The 22,232-nt window shown below is 41.1% G+C and overlaps 1 protein-coding gene across 1 annotated transcript in view; it reads left to right on the top strand.

The window, feature by feature from the left end:
- The first annotated feature begins 2,529 nt into the window (after positions 1-2,529).
- Positions 2,530-22,232, top strand: part of Exoc2 (exocyst complex component 2) — a 160,023-nt gene continuing 140,320 nt past the window's right edge. Inside the window, exon 1 of the mRNA XM_021215509.2 lies at positions 2,530-2,601. The gene's annotated coding sequence lies outside the window, so the exon portion shown is untranslated. The remainder of the gene's footprint in view (positions 2,602-22,232) is intronic.

The raw sequence follows: 22,232 nt of genomic DNA, 5'->3' as shown, positions 1-22,232 counted from the left end.
GGCTAAGGAATTTCTGAAAGAGCTCGGTTTGTGTGACAACCTTGCAGGCTTTCAAATCCTCTCTGCAGCTTTAAATCATGAAGGATGCCAATGCTCGAGTATTGGCTTAAAGCATGTCAGCTGTCACTATATTGTCAAACTTTGTTTATCAAATATTGCTTTTTTTTTTCCTTTTTTTGCTTGGCTGTTTAGCAGATTTTGAAGTAGATGGCTAGAAATAGATCTCTCCCCACAGTTCTGGTGTTACCATAGCGAACACCTGAATCTCAGCTTTTCATCCAACATCCATTTTGTGAAGCACACAAAATCCCTTCTCTTAGAAAGATCAGGAGTAGGACAAGAGAGTAAATGAAGAGAATGTTACTCTGCTGACGGGTCTAATGGATGGCCAGCCTCGTGGATGGAATCATTGCCGGGCATGGTGGCACACGCCTTTAATCCCAGAGGAGTTAATTGGGAGGCAGAGGCAGGCAGATTTCTGAGTTCGAGGCCAGCCTGGTCTACAGAGTGAGTTCCAGGACAGCCAGGGCTATACAGAGAAACCCTGTCTCGAAAAAACCAAAAAAAAAAAAAAAAAAAAAAAAAAAAAGAATCATTGTCACAGTGGGTCTCTGTGGTACATACTATGAGGAATGCCCCAGCAAGGACAACTAATTGTTAGCTTCTCCTAAGAAGGAGCCCTAAGAGATGGTATCTTTACAGTTGTGTTGAGGGTTAGGTTGCACACTAACTATGTATGGCCCCTTTCAAACTGTCATGCCATGCAATACTGAGTACTTATGGTATTGATGTAAGGCAAAACAGATACATGAATTATCCAAGGAGCCTAGTGGCGTCTCCTGGTGTTTCCGAAGACTGTTTTGGATAGACCAGGGAGTACCGCGTCAAAATCCTTCTTTTTAGTTCTAATGAAATCTGAAAGTATTGAAAACATAAACCTAGACAGTGATTTGTAATTGCCTCAGCAGCTACCATAGCAATTTTAGGCTTAACAATTGTATTTTCTGGCAACTTCTGCACCAGTGTTTGCTAGTTGGTTTCAGGGTTAGGACCAGAAACTTGAGGAGGGGGAAAATAAAGAAAATTGTACCAGTGTTCTTTATAGTAACAAAAGAGTCTCTTTCCTCTTCTGAGTGTTTCTGTTTCACTAGCATAGCATATTTATTATTATTTTTTTGATCCAGGGAAAACTGTGAGTTTTCCAGAGCCACCATTCTGGCTTTGATGGCAGGCAGCCTTACCTGACAAATGGCATGTCACTGAGACCCAAAGGGTTTTGTTTCACTGTGAAAGGCTGTGTGACTGCCAGAGATTTCTTATGGTATTTCCTTAGGACCTCTGCTGCCAAGTCTCTTGCTCACGTATAAAGAGTGTTCCCTTGATCTTCAAAATGGATGGTTTTGGAAACACTTTGACGTATCTTCTCACAAAAAGGAGAGAAAAATGAAGCCATATGATATCTCTTAATTCATAGTGTCTGTACAACACCCTCTTCAGTGTATGTACTGAATGAATGCATAAGGTAGCATAGAAAGATATTTGAAAAAAATAGCTTAGGCCAGTGGCTCTCAACCCCTCTGGGGGAATGATCTTCTCGCAGGGGTTGTTTAAGACCATCAGAAAACAGATATTTACATTGTCTTCATAACAGTAGTAAAATTACAGTTATGAAGTAGTAATATAATTTTATGGTTCGGGGGTCACCACTATATGGGGAACTGTATTAAAGGGTCTCAGCATTAGAAAGGTTAGGCTGTTATTGGCCTTAGATAATGGGCATCCTGTAGCTATTTCTCTCCACAGTCATGGCAACACAACCATAAGTAGACCCTATGCTTCTGCCATTATCCTCTGCTGAAGATCACTGCACTTCATTCCTGCTATTAGAGGAAGCCGCAGGGAAATGTCTGCTTTAGTTCAGCTGGTCATCTCCAGAGTCCGCAGGAGGGTGCCTTCAAACCTTAGGGCTTCTGGCTGTAGATAGCAGTCATTTCTATAATATGGGGGGGGGGTCTTGTGAGTTTGCAAATCAATTTGCCACTCAGACCCTTGGGACCCCAAAGCTCTGACCTGTGAGATCTCTTAATAAGGCGGGCACTCCTGGCTAGATGCAGTCCTTCGACTGAGGTTTGCCTCTTGGCCTGGTGCTGATCCCTGACCGCTGTGGACTCTTGGGCAACATCTTCTGTGACTCTAACCGACTGTACTCTCTTTAGCCTTCCCCTCTTTTTCCTCTCCGAATTCCACCCTTACACTTTCTCCCTCTTCTCTCCTCCTTTCTGCTTCCCTCCTTCTTTTCCCCCTTTCCCATCAATTCCTCTTCTCCTTCCCACCTCTCCACCCTTCTCTCCTCCTTCCTTCCCCTTTCTTCCCTCCCTCTCCACTTCCATCCCGTCTATACCACCTAACTTCCCTTCTCCATACTCTGGTCCTCCTTCTCCTTCCCCTTCTGGGAAGAGGCGGTCCATCCAGGACTCGGCGCTCGGCTAGGCGGCGGATCGACGCGCTCGGCGCTCGCGGCGTGCGGAAGTGCGGCCCGACGGCTGGCTGCTGCGGCCCGGAGCGGGTTGGCCGGGACCTGACGCCGCCTGCGAGCTGCAGGTGAGTGTCGCGACCTGGCTGAGGACGCCCCGGGTCCGGAGTGGGATTCGGCGGCGGCACGGGACCGTCGGGGCTGGGCGACCTGGGAAGGCGCGGTGAGGGACCCCGGGCGCGGGGCTGAGTGTGGGAGCCACGGGCCGAGCCTCCCCATCCGCCTCCGCGCAGGCCGCCGGGTGGACCCGGAGGAGGCTGTGTGCAGGGTCGGCTTTGAATCTGGTTAAGTCTCCCGGACTAAGGCGGAGGGGAAGCTTGGATGGTTTCTTTACCTCTCTGGGAGCAGCAAGTGCGGCTTCATCCACACCTCCATTAGGCCCTTTGGATGCCTTACACTAAAACGACTAATGGCAACTGATTATCTCTCTACTAACGCATAGTAAGACTTTGTTTATAAAGCTTAGCCTGTGATGGCCCAGGCTTGGTAACAGATTTCCCCCCAGTGGCAAGGAACTGAAAGCCAAAACAAGAATGATCTAAGTGTGAACAATTTGTGATTCGAAAGGTGATAGAAAGACGCTGATGTGTGCTTGCCTCTTTTGTTTGACACAGTAGACACTTAGTATTTTTAAGCAGGGGATCCTCCGTTTGTTGGAAACAATTTTTGCAGTCATTAGAAAGTAGTCTTTTTTTTTTCTTTTTCAATTATTTCATTTAGTGTACCAGACATTTTGAACTATTATCTTCCAAAAGGTGATACCTTGAAGATTACATTCAAAAAATTTGCAAAGACTGTATTCTAGGATGGGGCTTCTTCAACTTTTGCCACCTAAAACTTATAGTTTCCATGACTTTATATGTAAGTTTGTAAAATAGGTAGACAATGTATTTATTCACTAACCGTAAATCACAAAGCGTTTTTAAGGCAATTTTTGTATACATGTAAACTTACCATTTATTAAAGATGAAAGCATAGAGTTGGATAACTCAGTTCTTTTTACCTAAATAGTTAAGTCTTGGTTTACCATTTCTAACCACGGGACAATGAGCGTCTTCAGTGCTTTTCAGAACTGATTGATTATTTTAATTTTCTAATCATCAGTAGGAAGAACATTTCTACATATAAATACATAGGACACAGTGGTAGAAGGACAGTTAGGAACATTTTGGAGATGATTGCAGATTTGTCCTTACTCCCAAGCAAAATCCATTGGTGATCTTTTAGAACTTCAAATCAGCAACTTAAACAGCAGTTTTTCAGATTAAAATTTGGACACAACACGATTCAAAGACCCAATCACTTGATGATTACATGCTGAAGAATGCCAATAGGGAAATGTGTATAGTCTTTGTTTTCTATAATAAAACCATTTTTCTTAAGAACAGAACATTTTGTTTGTGTGTGTATATATATGTATACATTTATACATTTACACGTATATAAACATACATATATGTGTATATATATGTATGTATGTAGTGTGTTAGTTTTTTCAGTGTGGTAACCAAGTACCTGCTAAGCAGTTTAAGGGAAGCAGGGCTCACTCCAGTTTATAGATTGGAGTTATATAGCCCATGCTGTTGAGGCTGCCCCATACTGGCAGGACTGTGCCCTGGGACCCCTCAGGAATAGGAAGCAGATAGAAGTCAGGATGTGGGGCTGGGCTCTTAAACCTTAAGTCACCACCCCCCAGTGACTCACTTTCACAACAAGGCTCTTCATCTGTAAGCTTTCATAACTACCTAAAACAGTGTTAGGAGGTTTTGAGCCTATAGGAGATAAATCTTCTATTCAAATAGTAACATACAGTGAAAACAACTGCTGTTTGTAGCATATAGTACTTTGACGCTGAGTTGTAGGGTTTGGGTTGAATACTCTTGGGTAATTCATGTCATGGCAACATGCACAGAGAGAAAGTTCAGAACCAAGGCTGGGATGAAGTTGGATTGAGTACTGCTGGTAACACCTTTGATTCACCATGGATTTCATTTTTTAATTCATTTTTGATCCCATGTGTTTAGAAGACTTTATTTCACTTTTTTTTCCCCCTCTACCTCTGCATTCAGTTACATGACCCTGTATAACCTATAGGCTTGGCAGTCACAGTTTAAGAATCTGCATTCTGGTAAAAGACTTGGTACTGAATAGAATCTCTGAGTGTATAGCCACAGCAAGATCTTACCATGTAGGAAATGCTAGGGACAAACTTGTCTCTCGGTTACCTTTCATGCACTTTGTGATTTACTCTTCTTTCTTTGAGAGGGTCTCACTCTGTGCTCAGGTTGATCTTGAACTCCTTGACTGAAGCGATCCTCATACCACAGTCTCCTCAGTGCTAAGACACACCACTATCAATGCCTGGCTTTTTTGTACTCAACGTTATCAGGCCCAGGTTCCTAGTAATGCCTACTACATAGTACACATATTATGTTTTTAATGTTTATCTAGTAGATGAGTTTTAGGCTTATGTTAAAGTAAGCGATTTTGAGATTGATTGCAGTGGGAAATAACTTTGGTTACTAAACAGTTTGAGGAAGAATTGAATGATAAACTCTGGGGATGTAGGTGTGCATCCCCTTGATTGCCTGCAGTGCTGGGATGGTAGGGACTATTCACTGTAATCACTTTATAGTATGTTTATGTTGAATAGAGGAATGATGCTGTTGGTGCAAATGGGCACACTTCACCTAATTGTAGACACACTGGGAATTTTGAAGCTGTGAATACACACATAAGCTTCTTTGATCTCAATTTGGTTATTAAAGTCAAATTTATTTTGGTGTAGGAATTAAGGCAACCATTCAGTTCTACGTGTGCTACCGCCAGCCAGCTGCATGACAACTGGGTTACTCAGTATCTCGGAGCCTTAGTTCCCCTTTTTGTGTATTCAGAGAGACTATATAAAATCTGATTATCTCAGTGTGCAGTGTCCCTGCATTCTCAGCACCGGGGAGGCTGAGGCAGGAGGATGCTGAGTAAAAAGATCAGCCTGGGCTACAAATGTTACCCTGTTTCAAAGCAAAACCAAATGCTACTTCTATAAACGAAACAAACACCAAGGACTCCAAGAAATGTCACCGATTAGATTTTCTCAGTCTTTGGGCAGTGACAGATTTCACCTTCATGAATCATGTTATCATTTAGCATTTGTCTTATGTCTGAGTGTTAAGGGCTGTGGTTATCAAGGAAACTCACCTGATACAGGGAATAGTTCTTGTCATTCCCCTATCTCCCAATTTTGGCATATGACTTAGGTATTCATAATGACATCAGCCTGGATTCAGAAGGGGTATTTTTGTCCCTCAAAAAATAGCTTGAACTAAACTGGAGTAATGGGTGTTGAGAGAAGGAGTTGTATGGGATCGAGTGAGAGGGAAAGCTTTGAGGAGTCCAAAAGGACAGGGAAGGTCTATGAGCATGGGCATAATTTGGGCTGCCTCTAGGCGGCCAGTGTGCAAGCATGGGCGAGTGCTCTCTGGGTTACTTGAGGGCTTTCTGTCAAGCATGGCATTTGGAACTGAGTTGTTAGACAGTCCCTTCCCCCAGTAACACCTGGTCATGGAAAAAGTTTCCTGAATATTCTTAAACTCAGTACTGTTAGTGTCAAAAACAACCTGGGCGGATCATTCATTTTTTTTTTTTTTTTTTTTTTTTTTTTTTTTTTTTTAGAGTAGTTTGTTCTCCTGGACCTAAGGAATCTAGGTTTGAATTGATGAGGAAATTGACTGCTTAGGGTGGATCCAAGTAGTCAGAATTGTAGTGTTGAAGGTGCTCCCTTGCTCTGTAAGCAGGTTCTTCTGGAAGCTCTAATGGCTTCCTTCCTTCTTTCTTCCCTCCCTCCCTCCCTCTCTCCCTCCCTTCCTTCCCTCCTTCCCTTCTTTTCTTTCTTTCTTTCTCTTTAAAGATCATTTTCAGTTTTAAATTCTGTGACTTTGCAAGTTATATGATTGCATTCATTATAATTTTACTGAGTGAGAAAGCAAGATAAATAGCCTGAGTTATTTGGCTGTGGTTTCATCATAATGAAAGCCCCACATGAGTGACATGATGTATGTGTGTGTAAGTTAGGGGCTCTGCAGGAATTGGAATTCATGCCAGATGGTTCAAATGAGACTTTAACGAAGGGACTATTTTAGGAGGTGTGGTTATCTAAAAGATGGTTAGGCTTACAGAGAAACAAAAGCTGGAGGGTACAGAGGGGGAAAGTAGGTGCTGTTGAGGGCTGGAGGCAGTACCTTTCAGTGGGGTCCTTAAGGAATCTTCTAGGTTATCACCCACGTTCTATGCAAAATCTATTTGAGCATTTCCATGCCTTTATACTGTTCATCCATTCACATGTACTCTCTAGTAGGTGATCTTGCCACCTGCTTTAGAAAAATAGAACTGTCTGAGTAGAATCCCATGGTCCTTGTACCAAGACAGTTTCTTTTCCAGTTATGGTGAGAGATGCATCTCTCTCTGTACCTGGCTAGGGAGCCCATACGCTTCTGCCTTTGACTGTCTTTCTTGTCTTGCTAACGTAACAGCTCTTTCCTTTGTGTATGTTTAGAGGCAGCAACAAGAAAGGCACCTGCAGGAAGAAGTATAGTCCTCTCTTGACCTCAGAATTTTAATTACTTTTTCTGTATTTCTTCCCTTCTCAGTCATATTTTAAAAAAAGATTTGCCAATGTTCCTTTTCTGTTGAGCTGTCCCACTGCCATGACCCTTCTGAAGGCCATGGTCAGTTTCTGCCTCCTGATCTTGTACTGTTACTTCTGCCCACTGTAATACCTGGGGCACAGCCATCTCTTAATGAAAGCTTGGATTGAACAAACCTTTTTGCGTTCCTAGTTTATCTTTAGCACTCTCCCCATTCTGAGGATATGGGGTGTCAACCTGTTGAGGTTCCAGGTGATCTTTTTCTCTGTAGCCTCTTTGCTAATGACCTCTTCAGTCTTTTATAAGTGATGTGACTTTTAGGAGTGACACCTGAACTTTTTTTTTTTTTTTGAAAAACAAAAAACAAAAAACAATTTCTGATATTCCAGGAATTAAGTTTTATTGTTTCATGTGGATCTAAGAAGAAGGAATTGTGGTGTGCAATTTGCAAATATTTTTGAATGATAGTGTGTTTTTTATGTGAAGCTGCCTTTCCGTTTTCCTTTCCCTAAGTAGTGTGATGTTGTTGCTGACAGTTGGTCAGCATCCAGTGGGTTGAGGACCAGCCAGCTTTAGACTCCAGCCGTTGGTTGGCTGTACTGTGTGGGAAGGTGCTTAGCTGCCGTACTGTTTCTGGGGAACAAGGAACATTCTGAGTGGCTCCTCCCAGTGAGTCCATGCTTGTTTTATGAGAGTAGATGGATAATCCAGGATTTATGTAATAGATGAGTTATGGATGAGTATTGAAGGCCTTCTCAGACTTTGCCTTTGTGTTTTTTTGTTCTGGTCAGTATTGTTTCCTGGTGACCTTGGGCACATTTTCCTCCTCTAATCTCTCATGTCCAAGTGTAGCAGAAGATAATAGTTGTTTCCTCATCTATAAACAAAGAGACATGAGATAAAATAGAAAAATAAATAGGAATTATGTGCCATTCATTTATTATGTTATTTACTATAACATAATCCATAATTATGTCATAATTACTATATTTTTTCTCATAGCAGACTAGGATATAAACACTAATATTTTTATTAAAAGCATAGAAAACATATTTCAGTTACTTTTCGTTTTTGGAGTTAAAGAAGGGAATGGATTCTAAAGAGAGGGCAGGGAAGACCAGGGCGGAAGCCCTGCTCACACAGCCTGCTTCTCTGCAGATTGGTTGAGGCCCTGTCTTTGCGCAGGCGCCGCTGCAGTGAGACGTGGGCTCTCTAGCTTCTTTCAGGTTTGAGTTTGGTTTTGGTTTTGTTAATTATGGCTTTGCATTGTGGCCTGAGGAAAAAGATGATTCTCTGGGGTTATTTATTTATTCATTTGATCTTAGAACTCCTTCTTGGTTATAATTTCATGTTCTGACTTTTTCCTAATATTATTTCTACCAGTTAGTTTTAAAATGTACTTTTAACCTGAAATTCTGTAACAGGCAATTTGCTTTCTTTTATTGTACTAATAAATATTTTGGAAAAATAAGTTTATGCCCCAATGCAATAAGGGAAAATTATGAAACTAAGTTTCTGATTTGGAGGCCAGCAAGCTGGCTTAGTGGGTCAGTGTTTGCTTTGCTTTATTAACATGAGGACCTGAGTTTGGATCTCTATTACCCATGTCTGGCATCTCTTAGTTCAGGCAGATCCCTGGAGCTAGTAGCCAGCCTGGCCAAATGGTGAGCTCCTGCACCTGAAGTGCAGGAAAGGGAGACTGTGAAAACCCAAAAAGGTAGATAGGAGGAGAAGATAACTGACTGATCTGTTCTTCACACACGCATGGGTGAGGACATCTGCATACATAAGCACGAACACACACACACACACACACACACACACACACACCAATCTCTATTCCAAAAATCTTTTAGTGTATACAGTTAATGGTGAGGGAAGAGAGTGAATAACCTGTCTAATACAATCCATAAAGAAAATTCAGTTATACATTATAAATTCTAAGAAAAGATGGTCCTCTTGGCTTTATTTTAATGAAATGCTTTTATAGTAGTGATTTTTCTCTTTTTGACTTGTGATGGATAGGAGGTTAATTGATGTTAAATGGATGCTTTGTTAATCCTTCATCAGCTACTAAATTGGTGTGGGGGAGTCTAGGTCAAGACTACAGAGGATCTTGTTTTCTCAAGGAGGGCTTTCCAGCTTCCCCAAGCCCACACCAAACTCCAGCTGTCTGTGCAGGGACCTCTTCCATCTCCTTTCCTGCTCCCCTCCCCTCCCTTTCCCTCATCCTTCTAGAACTCCCCCCACCCCCTCCCCCATCTGCAGAGTGACAGCTTGTAGATGTTGCGTGCGAGTGAGCTGGACTGGCGCTGTGTGGTCTGAGTGTGTGGTCTCCAGCTCTGCGGAGAGGCTGCTAACAGGGTGGATGAGAGAGAGCAATACTGTTTACTTTAATTTATTTCGGATGCCGGAATTGTGCTCAGGGTTTTTCCTAAGTTTGACTGCACTGCCAGCAGCTTCAGTCTCTCCCAGCTGCAGTGCAGGCTGAGCTGCCCTGGCCTCTCAGACAGGCGCTCTCCTCAGCATCTGCCTGTGTAATCCCCTGTGGCTCAGAAATGTTAACAGCACTGCTGAGTGCTGTGATTATTGCCTTTCACTATGTCAAGATGTATGGCCTTGAAATTTCTTTTGAGATGGAGCTAGACAAATAAAGCAGAAATTGTAAGATAGCGACAGAGTTGATGTATTTTTAGAAATTGGCAAGGCTATTATTCAGAATTCACATAGAATTAATCCAACTATGGTCATGTAAAAGGATCTGGGAGTTAGGTGACATCTGCCATGTTTAACCATTTTAATAACATAAACCAATTTAAGCTGATGGGTGATTCTTTGACCTTCTGGGGAAACGCCCATTGGTTTGTCTTGCCTGCTTACTGTTGTTTTGTCAGCAGGGAATAGTGCCTTATTTCATCTTAAATTCCTGACAAGTTGAAACAAATGAAACTTTGTTTCTGTATCAGACTGTATGCTAGGGAAGTGTCTTTTGTCACTAATGTGTGGATTATGAATATCTCAATAATATTTCCTTAGTTTTATTTCTCAGCATTTTTGTTGAGGTATTCAAGTGTGTTGTTATTTGAATAAATAGCTGTAGACTTCTAACATTCCTTGGGATTTGTACATTGTTTGTCTTCCCGTCAGTCTTGCTGGGGTAGGATTGCTTTGTTAATGAGTTGTCCAGTGAAGGCAAGGAAGTCTAGGCCAATGGCGTCTGTCTTCAGAGAGGCCCCTGGATTCTGCACTCCATCCTATGAGTTGAAGCATATAAACTGATTTTGTATCCATGAGAGGGGAAAGCCTGCCCTTTCTCCTCCTGTGTCTCTTCAGTGAGGAGATGCTTCTTAGCTTCTAGGTCTAGAATCAGAAGACTTCAAGGATGTAGTATGTTGGATAAGTTTAAAACTTTTATAGTACCACCATCTTGATATTTCTTCTGGTGTTCAACCTTCTTGGACTTGTGTATTTGTTGTGATAATGATGTTACTCTAATATAAGAATTATGAAGCACAGTATATTCTCAGAGTTGAGTGGCTATCAGTAAACCACTGACTCTAGAATATATTTTTTTTTACTCCAGAAGAAATCCCTTAACTCATCATCAGTCCTTTAACATTCTTCATCTATCTATCTATCTATCTATCTATCTATCTATCTATCTATCTATCTATCTATCTATCTATGTGTGTAGGGAGAGGCTCATGTGCCACAGTCCATATTTAGGGATCAGAGGACAGTTTGGAGGGGAATCTGTTCTTTCCCTCCACCATATGAGGTCTCTGTTGCTGTGACGGAGCAGTCTATCTAAGAGCCTATAAAAGAGCTGTGTTCTTGGAGTCGCACATTTCAGGTATTCTTACCTGGTAGTCCAATGAAGGAATAGGAATTCATATGATTATCCTAGCCATGCTGCCGAAATAACTTCATAGTCATAGAAGAAACGAACAAGTGTAGGACAAAGTGATGAAGGGGCTGACCTCATGTAGTTATCTCCTTCCACTGCATGGGATCCAGGTATCAAAATGTGGCACTCAGGCTTGGCTGCAAGCACCCTTACAAGCTGAGCCATCTGGTGGGCTCCACCATTCTTTTTGTGTTTTTGAGTTCTCTTCTTCTGAACTTTCTGATAATTTGGCTGTTTGTGTTAATTTTGGCAAAGTAAATGAATAATATTAGTTGTGATCTGAGACATTTATCTAAGAACTAAAAATTTTCTTTATATAAAAAGAAAAAATACCTACAAATGATGGCTAAGTCAAATAATGATAAGTACAAATGAACATGTATTCTGGGAGCATGATGGCCTCAGTCTTAAGTGTAACAGGAATGCTGTGGGAATGCTCTCTCTTAGTTGCGTGTTCCCCATGGCAGTTAGCTGTTCAGGTACCTTTTAAAACCTCCCTTGGGCTTTGCCACTTCGATTGCTTACTAGTTGCAGACAGGGAACTCCAAAAGGGGTTCCTTGATGAACTGAATTCCACTGTTTCTAGTTTAGCTGTTTCTGGGCTGCTCCTTCGGGATTAAACTGTTCAAGTAAAGGGCCACTGGGGGCTGTTCTCAGAGCAGGCCAGTCTGAGAGAGTCCTTGCAGAAGTGTCTGCAGAGCATGGAACTTGGCAGTACAGCCAACAGTGTTTCAGGCACATTTCTGTGGAAGAGAAGTTCATCTCTGAACCTAAGAAAACTTACTTCTTTTATTTGGACTTTACATGACTTAGAATGGAAAGGTTGTTAGGTTTTATGTGTTCTCAGCACTGTCCCTTCCTCTTCCAGGTATGGATGTTTTACATTGAAGTGATGAACTATAGTTTTCCCTTTTTGTGTGTGATGCTGGTAATTGAACCTAGGGTCTCCTCTGGGCTACCTCTGAGCTCTATTCTCAGCCTTCTTTTTATGTTTTGTTTTGAGCTAGGGTCATAGTAAGTTTCTCAGGGTAGCTGGAACTCACTTTGTAGCCAGGTAGACCTTGAGTGGTCCTCCAGTTTCAACCTCCCGAGTAGCTGGGTTTATAGGCTATAGGCTTGTGTCACCAGCTTGGAGAAAAAGATTTTCTTTCTTTCTTTCTTTCTTTCTTTCTTTCTTTCTTTCTTTCTTTCTTTCTTTCTTTCTTTCTTTCTTTCTTTCTTTCTTTCTTTTTTATGTCAAGATTGGTGAAGGGGTAGAATTCATTTCAGTTAAATAATAAAGAAAAAGTGTTTGACTTAAACATTTTAATTTGTAATTCTTCAGGCAATTTTTTTTATATAGAAACAATAGAATGTCAATATTTGTACCTTTGATGCCCTGAGAGAGGAGCTGCCTAGCTCAGATCTTGGTGGCTAAGTGGAATCCATCTCATTTTTCCCAGTGGCATGTTTCTGTTGATGATTAAGAATAATGATTATGATTGATTGCCAGTGTAGGATGTAGTTAGCAAACTCAGTTTCTATGGTAGGTATTGGTGATCGCTATTATGCATAGATTTACTGGTTTAGTATTGGCAAGATGGCTAAGTGGGAAATACCAGTTACCATTGCAGGCCTGACAGTCAGAGTACAGTCCCCAGACCCTAACCTACATAAAAGTAGAAAGGAAAACTGACCCTAGAGGTTCTCAGACCTACGTGGTGTGCTCTCTCTTCTCTCTCTCTCTCTCTCTCTCTCTCTCTCACACACACACACACACACATGCACACACACACACACACACACTTGGGGTGCTGGTGATAGTGTTGGCAGGGGACTTGGAAGATGACTCAGTGGGTAAAGTAGCTTGCTGTGCACACATGATGAGTTGGGTTTAATTTCCAGGACCCACATCAAAGTGGAGAGAACTGACTCTGTACAGTTGACCTCTGACCTCCACATGCACGTCTGCATACTGATCATGTGCCCCTATACACAAATAAAACAAACACACAAACCACTCCCCCCAAAAAAACCCCAAAATCTGCACAGCATATGGAACACAATATAGAGGCGAAGAAGAGCATCTCCTCTGCATTAGAACATAGCTAGTTGATCAGTGTTTCACTCAAAGGCCTCATTTCACGATTTTGCATAGCTGGAGTTTCACATGGTCTTTGAGGTTCCTGCTGCCCTAGTTGAAAGCTTATAAAAGTCCTAGTTATATAACCGTTGAGATAGGTAAGTTCACAGTTATACCTCCCAGGAGAAATGAACAAGTGTAGGGCAGAATGGCAAAGGGGACAACCTCACATGGTCTGTACTCCTTTGCTCTCTGCCTTGGATCTCCATCCAGAGTGATGCCTCAGGGTGTGCTCTACTCTGTGTTGGCCAAGGCTCACCTATTTTTCTAAAAATGCATATTCATACTCATAGCTGCAGGGAAGCATATAGAAATCTATTTAAACCATCATTCCCCTGACCCTCTCCACACCTCTCCAGTCTCTCTCTGATGGTAACCTGCGGTGTGAATCTTTCTCATCCTTTCTGTGTTCATTTAGTATATTTGTATTTGCAATAAGATAGCTTTTGTTTTGCTTTCTAAAACAATTAGATACTATTAATATAATCCTGATTCTGAGTCACAGATTGTGACAGTTTGGGGGATAACATGTCAAAGCTTTAAATTTGAGCTGTGTATATAATCCTTTGTAAGGATACAAACTGAGATGTGTCAATGAGGCAGTGTTTGTTTTAAAGTGCTCATTCAGAAAACAACATAAAAGTATGTCAAGATAGAGGAATGTTTCAAATAGAAGACAAGATGCTGGATGATGGGACATAGAGGTTGTTATGTATGTTTAAGATTTCCACAGTAGAACGTAAACCAGTCAAGAATCAGAATGGTATAAGACTAATTTTAAATCCCAGTTTTGCTGTTGTCTTACTCAGTGTTCTATTGCTATGAAGAGACACTATGACCAGTCCAACTCTTATTTTAAAGGAAAACATTTAATAGGGGCTGGCTTACAGTTTCAGAGGTTTAGTCCATTATAGTCATGGCAGGGAGCATGGCTGCATCCAGGCAGACATGGTGCTGGAGAAGGAGCTGAGAGTTCTACATCTGGATTGGCTGGCAGCAGAGAGATGGAGATGGGGCGCCATAGGGGAAAGGAGAGGGCAAAGAGGGAGAGGGAGAGGGAGAGACTGACTAGGCCTGACTTGAGCATTTAAAACTTAGTGACACACCTCCTGATTCCTCTCAAGTAGTGCCACTCCCTAATGATCAAACAATCAAATCTATGAGCCTATGGGGGCCATTTCTTTTTAAACCACCACGGCTACTTATTGGCTTTGTCCTTGAGACACAAGTTTTCCTTTTTTGTCTAGGGTGGCCCTAAACTCCTGAGGCATAGGGATATATATATATATATATATATATATATATATATATATATATATATATATATAGTGCTGCTGACCACAACTCCAAACAGTTGTTTAGTCTCTGCTACTTTTCCCTGCTAATGAGACAGTTCAGCATTTTAGAATACTTTGGAGGTCAAGCTGTCATCCAGCTGTCTATCACAGTCTTACTCTATGCCTTTGTTTACTAACTTGACTTAAGTCCTCTCTGCTCTTCCATAGTTTTCACATGACTCTCACTGCGGAGCATTTCCTGGGCTGGACCTTCCTGTTGCCCCTGGCTCTAACCAGAATGGACTGCAGGAATCCTGTCTAGTGATCATCTCAATGCAGATTATTTTCATTATTGTTTACCGTCCGTGAATGTTCCGAGTCTGTGGAAGAGGAGCTAAGGCTTTAGCAATCTCACTGAATTAAGTTCTCTGCAGTACTGGAGGGCCTTCTCTTGCTGCCAGCACACTAGGATTCTCTCCAGAGTCAGTGGGAGGCCACGGGTTTTCAGACCTCAGGGAGAGCCCACTGTGCCACCCCAGCTCTGGTGCTTCTCTGAGGCTGAATTTGTTTTTCTACATTTATTGCTTTCAACTCCTCATTTGTGAATTGCCTGCCATGCCCCCTTCACCACTTTTTGAGGATTTTGTGTTTCATTGATCAGTGTGAACTGTTTATAAACATTAAACTATTTATGCTTAGTTATTTTGAACATTTTTGAATCCGTGTGTTCCTCTAGTGACCCTTCCCTCCAGTGCAGTGGTGCGCCTCCTGTCACTGTCACTGTAACACTCTTCACTTAGGATCTTCTAGTAGTGTTAAATTTATGTTTATGTTTGCCATTTAAATAACCATGTTATTTAAAACTCTATAGATAATTAAAACAATCAAGAAAATTATGTTGCACAGTGAAATTGAAGTATCTCTGAGTTGAAGTTAATCTGTAGAAGATACAGGCCATGGATATGCTTATCTAAACCATCCTTGTCAAGGTGTGGCTCCACGCACCATCACTGTCAGGGCTTCAGGCTCATCCTGTTGGAACTGTTGACTTCTCTCTCTGGAAACAGCTCCCTCTGGCTGCTGCCTTTCCTTCTCCCAGTGTGAGATTCACCATTTCTTTGGGTGTCCCTTGTTTTTATAGTCTGATCATCGGATTGAGACAGAAACAAGTGTCTCTTTAGAATATCTTCATTTCTGGAAGGCCTGTCACTGAGCTCTGCCCCTAGCCTGGAAAATATTCTAAATAAAATCTAGACTCATGTTTATTCCTGAATACATACATACCTTAGGTACCAACTGTGTAGTGCACATGAAGATTTCCACCTACTAATTAAGGAGTCGAGGTCTTTCAAGTCTGCTCTGTCTCAGGTACCCACTCTTAGAATGGAGGTAGTCCTTTCTCCTGTATGTAATCTGGAGAAGTCGGGTATAAGGTATTCTGGATCTTTCTTTCTGCTGCTATTACTTTATGAAGAATTTTAAAATATATTGTCCACAAACGCAGCTCTACCTCAAGGGGAATCAGAGATAGTTTAGACTAAGCAACTGTGAATGACCATGGCCCAGGAATGACTTGTTCCCCTGTTGGAGGGCTCCTGTGAACTTTATATAGTAACAGAACAATAGCAACAAAATCATGAGTAAAGGCATGGACTAAATGTAGTGGTGGAGACAACAGATAGGGGGCAGCAGTGAAGCAGGGACACCTGTAGGATAGGTCTTAGGTGCTGTCTGATTTGTGCAGAAAGGCTCTTATTTATGCCTTTAAGGCATGAATAGTTGTGGGAAGGAGATAGTTTAGTAGGGAGACAGGTGAGCTTGGAATTAGGTGCCAGACCTGCACCTGGGTGGTCTAGCTCCAAGAGAGGAAGAGGCAGGGGCCCTTATGACCTTTTATGATTTATTTATATATTGTACAGTTTTCTGGTGTTTCCTATAGGGAGCCAGCAGCCCAGGTCTAGTGCCCGCTCCCTCCAAACTGAGCCTTCTTTCATATGGTAATTTCTGCACTCCCTGCCTTTACCCTTTCTTAGCTTTTTGTTGCTTGAAGCTAAAGGTTTTACTTACTGATAACAAAGTCGTTAGTTAGGTCAGATCTAGAAGGTAGACAGTGATGGACGAAGAATAGTCATTAAAATTTAGCCTTAGTTTTGTAATATTCCAACTCTCCACAATCAGGAAGTTCTTGCCAGAGAGCCTTGTAAAGTCTTCAGAATAAAATGCCTCTTTTCTGGGAATTTCAGTTCCTAATAGTTGACTTTTTGCCCTTCCCCCATTTCCTCTGACTTTGAGACCCCCTTAATTTGATGAAGAGGGAGGGACATTGATACTCTCTTTTTTTGGTGAAGAGGGAAGTATATTGACCTATGATGTAGTGGTCCAAGGAAAGATTGGGGAGGGAAAAATTTTATTTTCATTTATTAAATGAGATATATTTAATTCTAAAATTCAATGGAATATCAATTTTATAAATGTGATGATAGACAAATGTGATCATTGACAAATCAGAACATTAAAGTTATTTTTCTTTTGAAATTTTTTATTGATTCCTTTATACTGTGTGTGCTTCATTTTGGCATATTCACACATACAAATAACATACTTTCACCATCTCTGCTTCTTTCTTTACTCTCCTGTGTCCCTCTTCTCATTCCAGGTCCTGTTGCCCCTACCTTTTAGTAGGACTCTTTGTGTAGCTGACTGGCTTCTATAGCGCGGGCTTGTGTCTCTGAGTCATTCACTACATTCTGCTGTAAGAGACTTCAGTGGAGGTCTTATTACACAGGTATTGTGTGTGAGTCCAGTGGAACAGGAGAGGGCAACTGTTGCAAAGGTAGTTGATTGCTAGTAGTTCCTGAGAGGCAGCCCGCCACCCAAAAGGAGGCCATGGAGCCAGGAGAGGCCTGGGCCAAAGACTTTGTTATGGTCTGTATGGAGAGAATGGGGCAAGCAAGGCTAGGCCATATAAGCAAGGGTATGTCTGACCACATATGTGCCTGACTCTTTAAGAAGTGGGCCAGGGCTAGACTCTATAAGAAGTGTTCACAGTTTAAATATTATATAAGGTGCTTTTTTGAAAACAAAAAATAGTGTTTTGTGAATTCTTCCAAGGAAACATGACCTAAATTCTAGTTTTTATCAAAGCAAAACACAACTCTCATCTCAAAGAGAATAAGAGATAGATTATGAGCCAAACACGAGAGGCCTGGGACAGAGATTGAATGCTCCAGTGTGTTAACAATTGATGAAGTTTTATAGTGACAGAGCAAAGTCTGCTCCAAAGATTAGAATATTTCATTCTATTGTCTCGCCCTTGAGAGTTGGGACTGTCAGTCACCCGATCAAAGGACCACCCTTCAAGAAGCCTGGTTCACCAAGAGCCAAGGCAAGGAGGTAGGAATAATACCCTCCCCGTCCCCCAGCTGGACAGTTTATGTGTCCTCCCGTGAGGCCTTTCCTTTTTGTGTAGGCATCTGCATAGTTGCCTGCATCTAGCATGGAGCCTGGTGGCTTTTTTGGTTGCCCAGGAAAGCGTTGCTTACCTTTTCTTCTTTGGATCCTTTGTTTTGGTTTGGGTATTTGCCAAAGCCTGGGCTGGCTTACTGCACACTCTGTGCTTTCTCAACCCTTTTCTTAGGAAGCTTCACTCCCCTCTGCCTTAGCTGCTTGCTGTCTCTATTACCGAAGCTGCTTGATTTCTTAAAGACATGGCTTCCTCTTCTCCATCCTCCTCCTCCTGGCAATTGCTGAGGTTTTCAGCTTGCTGGACCTGCTAATTTTTAATCTCTCAAACTCTTAATAAAATTGGCCTTGGACTTGCTTCCAAATTTGTTTCTGAATTCTTTCATTAATAAGACTAAGACTTAAAGTGTGAACTTCGATTTCCCTGAAATGAGTGTATTATGATTAATTTAACATTTTTAGTAATATCTTATTTAGAATTTATTAGTTCTCTTAGGCCCTGGAGTAGCAATATAAACCTTAATTAAAAATAGATTCTTCTAGTTCTTGTTTTGCCCTTTTGGATCATGTGAAATATTCAGCTTCCTATGTAATTATATAAGTCACAAACAATACCTTGGTCATTGTTTGACATCATGTCTAACTGTCTGGAGTCTAGTGGCTAAAGCTGATACAGAATAGATGTCATCACAGCTGTAGCACTTTCCCATTGTCTGCTTATTTCTTTTTAGACAGAGATCTGAAGGTAATCTATGTGGAGCTTAGAGTCTGGGCATGTAGGATGACCAGGAAGTAGGTTCCTACTGTGACCAAAGAAAACATAAAGAAGACATCATTTCAGAAAGGTCATGACATTACTATATGGTTGTGAATTTGAGGGGCAGTGTTGAAAATCTGATGTTTTACCTCCAGGTTGTATCTGGATGCTCCATCTTCAGCTTTGACTTACTGTCACGGTTGTTTCTGTGATAAAAATACCTCCATAGAAAACAATATAGAGAAGAAAGGTTTATTTTAGTTCACCATTTCTTTTAAGTCCATTGTTGTGGGGAAGTTAAGGCATCAAGGAGTTGTCAGATTACAACTATAGCCCAGGGTAGAGAGAAAAGCATGGGAACATGCTGCTTGCTTTTGTGTTTGTGTGATTTCTCCACTCTCACAGTTCATGCTGCTGAGCTACTGGTGAAGGGCATAAAGACCAACTATGCTATCTAATATCATGCCATACACGGGGCCGTCTTAAGCACAGATGTCGGTCCTGTTGAAACTACAGTTTGGGATGAGAAGCACAAGACACTCTGGTTTTTCCCAACTTTAGAGATGCATTTGAATCTCAGGAACATTGTCAGAGCTCTCATCCTGGAGAAGGGTTCAGAATGGAGCTATCAGGAGGTTCAGACAGCAGGAGAACTGGGGAGAGTGACCATCAGACAGGAGTAGTGCAGAAGTTAGAGATTTTGGAAGTGAATGGCTGGCACCCTGCTTTTTATAATCAGTAAGAGTCTGACAGACATTAAGTAAGACTATAAAAACAAGCTTATTAAACACTGCCGTCTGAAGCAGTAATCTAAGAACATGCCCAGAACAGTTATTAATGTTCATGGCAACTAAAAAAAAAAAAAAAGAAAGAAAAATTTATGGTAACTTCTGTGATGATTTTTTTTATTTCTTTCTGTGCTAGAGATTAAAGCCAGGGCTTTTTCTATGTTAGGCAAATGCTGTACCAGTGAGCCATATTTCCAGCCTTCATTAAAGGTGAATTTTGTCCCAGGTAATACTGGAAAAGTTAATACAAAGTAGAAACATCCTGGCCAAACATTTGAAAATTATATATACATTTTTAAAGTATAAAGTCTCTTACTTAGAAATTTTCTTTATGGAGAATATGTCATTATTAGTGACCTAGTAAGTTAAACCTTGCTATATTTTTGCAAACACGTTTTCAAAAAAATCTCATTAGTATTGGCCTCCAGTAAGCAAAGCGTTGCTATAATATGCTATATGTCTGCAAACAGTTTCAAAACCTATTAGGAAGCTTTGGTCCCACATTTATCTCTTTCTCTGTGTGTCTCTTCTCTCTGGTGTGTGGGCACATGTGCATGTCGGTGCCTGAGGGCTGATATCATGTGGCTTTCTTTGTCTCCATCTCGACTTTGAGACAGCTTCTACCTCAAGGCTGGCAGTTCAAGCACACCACTGTGCCCCGCTTTCGCTTTACAGGATTTGGACTCAGGTCCTTATGCTCAGCTGAGCCACCTTCCAGCCTTCATGTCTTATTGACTTTTCAATTGTTGTAAAGAGATACTTAGAGAAGAAAGAATTTACTGGTGCTTACAGTTTAGAGGGTGAGTTGTAGCCATCATGGCAGAGAACATGAGAGGAAGCTGGTCGGCATGGCACAGGAGCAGTAACTGAGAGCTTACATCCTGAGATACAGCCATGAGGCAGAGAGAGAGAGAAACAGAGAGAAGGGGAGGGAGGATGATCACACACTAACTAGTAAAGATGTGGGCTTTTGAAACCCCAAAGCCCTCCCCAGTAACACATCTCCTTCAATAGGTCACACCTTCCAATCCTTCCCAAACAGGTTTACCAGCTGGGGACAAAGCATTCAGATATATGAGTCTGTAGAGGCCATTCTCATTCACACCACCACAAACTCAGCTTTAGTTTTTGAGTAGCTGAAAATATTACAATACACTGCTGTAATTTATAGCTTACTTGCTATGTTGGCTATGGTGGCCAAAGTTTTATGGTGGTACTACTTTAAATGGGAACTTACCAATGAAAATACATGCAGCTGTATATTTTTTTCTATCAATCTTTCTTTGGTAAATGTAAATTTTAGAACATAATCCTATTTTTCACCCTTAATTCAGTACATATATTTTCCACTAAAATACCTTTAATTTTTTTAGGTCACTAAAAAATTGAGTATATTGTAAAGGGTATTCTTGAAGTTTAGTAATATAGAAATACATAAAACACTTTGTAGTTTTCTGGTTTGGAATGCAAGAAACTTGGAGACTTCTTCATTGCATTCTTCCAGTAAGGAAAAACTAAATTTTTAAGAAAGTTCTTTTTTAGTATGAAAATCCGCAATTTACTTCCTTCAGATATTTATCATAGGACAGATTGCTGCCCTGCATATAGAGAGACAAATAGACTCAGTGTTGGGTTAATCAGCATACCACGTGCAACAGACATTACTAACCATGCTTAGGTATGGCATGGATATGAGGATTAACAGCTTACCACTACAATTATATGTCAAGGGCTCAATGAAAATAATACCTGATGTAATAACAGATAGGTAATGTAAATAGACAGATGGGACATTTAAGAAAAAGTAGAGAGGGCTGGCGAGATGGCTCAGTGGTTAAGAGAACAGACTGTTCTTCCAAAGGTCCTGAGTTCAAATCCCAGCAACCATATGGTGGCTCACAACCATCTGTAACGAAAACTGGTGCCCTCTTCTGGAGTGTCTGAAGACAGCTACAGTGTACTTACATGTAATAAAATAAATAAGTCTTTTTAAAAAAAAGAATACAACAATTTTAAAAAAAGTTAAAAAAAAAGAAAAAGTAGAGATAAAAACAAACAAACAAATCTTGACTTTGATGGGCTTTCCAGTAGATTGATTTCTGTGGAGAAAAGAATCTCTATTGAAACTTAAAATACACAGAAAAGAGTAAAATATCACCACAGAAAATGGAACAGAATATCCAAGAATTGTGAAAAAAAAAAAAAACAAAACAAAACCCTGTAATGTATGCATGGTGGGAATTTTAGAAGGAGAAGACAAAGGAACATTGACTGAGAGTTGTTCAAAATCGGTAATAGATGTTGTAGTGGCTATTCCTGGTTGTCAACTTGACTATATTTGAAATGAACTACAATCCAGAATTGGAAGGCTCACCAGTGAACCTAATCTGGAGACTGAGAGATAGAAGTTTCTGATCTGGATCTTGGTATGGAGATCTTGAGACACAGTGGTGATTGAATCCAGAAGATTAAGACAGGGAGATCTCCGAGTCCAAGATCATCTGGGATTAAAGGTGTGGTGGCACACACCTTTAATCTGGGCTACACCTTCTGCTGGGGACCATATAAGGACATTGGAAGAAGGGAGTCTGTCTCTTGCTCTTTCGCCTTCTTGCGGTGTGGGACTCGGCAACTGCTAGATCCTTGGACTTCCATTCACAGCTACTACTGAACCATTGTTGGGATTTGGACTGCAGACTGTAAGTCATCAATAAATTCCTTTACTATATAGAGACTATCTGCA

Source organism: Mus pahari, chromosome 16 (assembly GCF_900095145.1).
Source record: "Mus pahari chromosome 16, PAHARI_EIJ_v1.1, whole genome shotgun sequence".
Taxonomy (NCBI): domain Eukaryota; kingdom Metazoa; phylum Chordata; class Mammalia; order Rodentia; family Muridae; genus Mus; species Mus pahari.
This window is presented reverse-complemented; position numbering and strand designations above follow the sequence as displayed.